Source organism: Ciona intestinalis, unplaced genomic scaffold, assembly GCF_000224145.3.
Source record: "Ciona intestinalis unplaced genomic scaffold, KH HT000103.2, whole genome shotgun sequence".
Taxonomy (NCBI): domain Eukaryota; kingdom Metazoa; phylum Chordata; class Ascidiacea; order Phlebobranchia; family Cionidae; genus Ciona; species Ciona intestinalis.
Window position 1 is genome coordinate 39,228 of NW_004190425.2, and position 2,404 is coordinate 41,631.

Below are 2,404 nucleotides of genomic sequence, written 5' to 3' on the forward strand. Positions count from 1 at the left end.
AGAAACAGTTTATTTTTTTTCGTAGAAACATGTTATTTTGTTTCCGTAGAAACAGTTTATTTTGTTTCCGTAGAAACACTTTATTTTGTTTCCGTAGAAACAGTTTATTTTGTTTTCGTAGAAACAGTTTATTTTGTTTCCGTAGAAACAGTTTATTTTGTTTCCGTAGAAACACTTTATTTTGTTTCCGTAGAAACAGTTTATTTTGTTTCCGTAGAAACAGTTTATTTTGTTTCCGTAGAAACAGTTTATTTTGTTTCAGAAACACGTTAGTTTGTTTCCATAGAAACAGGTTATTTTGTTTCCATAGAAACATATTATTTTGTTTCAGAAACACTTTTTTATGTTTCTGGTAATAATAATATCATATTAGGAAGACCAGTGCGGATTTACAGTAAATACTACTCTTTGTTGCCATCCAGTGTGCGAAACGAAATAAATTGTTCAGAAACAAATTTTAATTTTTACAACATAAACAAAGTTGTTTGTTTCTTTTGAAAAAAAACGTTTCTAAAATTTTGTTTCTGGAAACAAAATAGTGCAATTAGAAACATATTTCGTTTCGGAGAAACAAATTTAGAAACAAAATTTCAGAAATGCATTGGCTTAGATAGGCTATACCATACCCCTTCGTCTCCATTGTAAAAGATGGGCGCATAATGTTTTTGGAAGGTTTTAGTTGTTTATTTTAAAAACTACACCAACTATTCAAGTTTGTTAGGCTAGTTTAGTTATTTGGTACGTTAACGCTTACAGTTTACCACTTGTTTAGGAAATTTAATTATTTAAAAAAAATAGCGTGTTTTTTAGAAAATATATATATATTAGAAAATAGTTTTTTTACACAATAACTTTAAATTAAGTCAAAAAACGAAGAAAAAGTACACAAAACGTCATCGACTCCATTGACTACAATAGTAAACGGGAACGACCCGCGAAAGAGAGACAGTGTATCGTGCTCTCTCCGACATTGGAGATCACAGAAATAAAAAAGAGTAGAACGCGCAACTCTCCAAAACCGTGATATATTCTTTTTTCTATTCACGTGACCACCAACTCCGTCCCCATTTCGCTTGATCTCCATTGTAAAAGATAGGCGCGCAGTGGTTTTAGGAGGTTTTAGCTGTTTATTTCAAAAACTACACCAACTACTCAAGTTTATTAGACCAGTTTAGTTATTTGGTAGGTTAACGCTTACAGTTTACCACTCGTTTGGAAAATTCAATTATTTAATAATTTTAATTAAAAACTTTAAACAAACGGCTTATTAGAAATATATATATACTAGAAAATAGTTATTTTACCTTATAACTTTTAATCAAATCAAAAAACGAATAAAAACAACATAAAACGCCCTCGATTCCATTGACTACAATGGTTAACGGGAACGACCCGCGAAAAAGAGAGAGTGTATCACCTCTCTCCTTTACCGACATTGGAGATGCGCGTTCTATTCTTTTTTATTTCTGTGTAACAGATGGACACACAGTGGTTTTAGGAAGATATACCTGTTTATTTTAAAAACTACAGTTTATAAGGCCGGTTAAATTATTTAGTAGATTAACACTTCCAGTTTAGCGCTTGTTTGAGAATTTTTTTAAAAATTTAAGAAATTTATTTAAAAACGTTCAAACAAACGATTTGTTAAAAATAAAGAAAGAAAATGATGTTTCATTTTTTAGGTATTACGTAGGGCTATAACATATTCGAAGCTGGATCGGGAGAAAATTCTATAAATATGTTTTTATGACGAATATTAATATTCAGTTATAAAAAAAAGTTGAAATTTATTTTTTTTTCGATGGGGATAACATGTGAGTGACCTACATGGATGTATGCGTAAGTTATATTTCGCCGAAATATTTTAAAATTTATAACTTGTATGATTCGGGTTATGACCCTCATACTTGTTTGTATTCTGAACCCTTCCCCGCACTTTTTTGAAGAAAATGATGTTTCATTTTTTAGGTATTACGTAGCGCTATAACATATTCGAAGCTGGATCGGGAGAAAATTCTATAAATATGTTTTTATGACGAATATTAATATTCAGTTATAAAAAAAAGTTGAAATTAATTTTTTTTTCGATAGGGATAACATGCTAGTGACCTACATAGATGTATGCAAAAGTTATATTTTGGAAAAAAAAATCAAAAATATAATATTTATATGATACAAGTTATCATCATACTTTTTTATATTTAACATCTATCCCCGCACTTTTTTAAAGAAAATAATGTTTCATATTTTAGGTATCACTTAGCGCTATAACATATTCGAAGCTGGATCCGGAGAAAATTCTATAAATATGTTTTTATGACGAATATTAATATTCATAATTAATATTTTTTTGAATTTTAAATTTTTTATTTTAGAATCGGTACCGCTGGGGTCTAGTTAGTAC